The sequence below is a fragment of the Petromyzon marinus genome, chromosome 2, assembly GCF_048934315.1.
Source record: "Petromyzon marinus isolate PM22_M1 ecotype Great Lakes invasive population chromosome 2, UKy_Petmar_22M1.pri1.0, whole genome shotgun sequence".
Classification (NCBI taxonomy): Eukaryota; Metazoa; Chordata; class Hyperoartia; order Petromyzontiformes; family Petromyzontidae; genus Petromyzon; species Petromyzon marinus.
Genome location: NC_133668.1, coordinates 8,726,695 through 8,727,468, shown reverse-complemented (window position 1 = coordinate 8,727,468; position 774 = coordinate 8,726,695).

Below are 774 nucleotides of genomic sequence, written 5' to 3'. Positions count from 1 at the left end.
CCCGTCCGGGTCAGAGGTTGTCATCACGCCGGCCTCGGGGGCAGCAGCAGCAAGCCAAGCCAAGCCTCTCTCTGATGTCGATGGCTGATGGTGGAAGTCTTCTCCGGCAGGGGGCAGCCGAGACCGGGAGAAGGGCGGACTCGACACGGCCCCCTCGACTGCGTTGCCCGTGGGAGGAGATCCGCGTTCATTTGGCCACAGTTTCCCGAGGACACAGCGACAATCTCTGCCACGATTATATTCTTGCTCGTGGCGATATGTTTCAGGAGCTCGATGCCAAATGCCAAGGTCTGCTAGCCACGGCGAGAGATTGCTTTCAGGAGATGGTGGAATTTTACTCGGCAGCCTCCGTTGATTACAGTCTGGTTTGGGTTGGCATGGCCACGATCGCGCGAATGTGGCTCGCCTTCAATGCATCTCTGTGCATGTGTATGAGTCTATATGCGTAGCTCAGGGTTTACGATACGGTCCGTATAGTTTGGGTTGGCATGGCCACAATGGCATGCACGTGGCTCGTCTTCGTTTCAAGTTAAGGATTTTAAGATGTTCCGATGCGAGTGCTGGCTACACGACTCCCAGTGCCCATTAGGAGACATTTCAAAGCGAGCGGGCCCGATGATGATGATGTTTGGGTCTCGAACGAGGTGTTTAATTCTGCACTCCCGCGTTGTCCCACCGTTCGCCAGCGTTCTTCCGGATCTGAGTGATATCCTAGGATGGTTACTCACCTCTTACATACTCCCAAATACCGACACAGCTACCATCGACATGCAG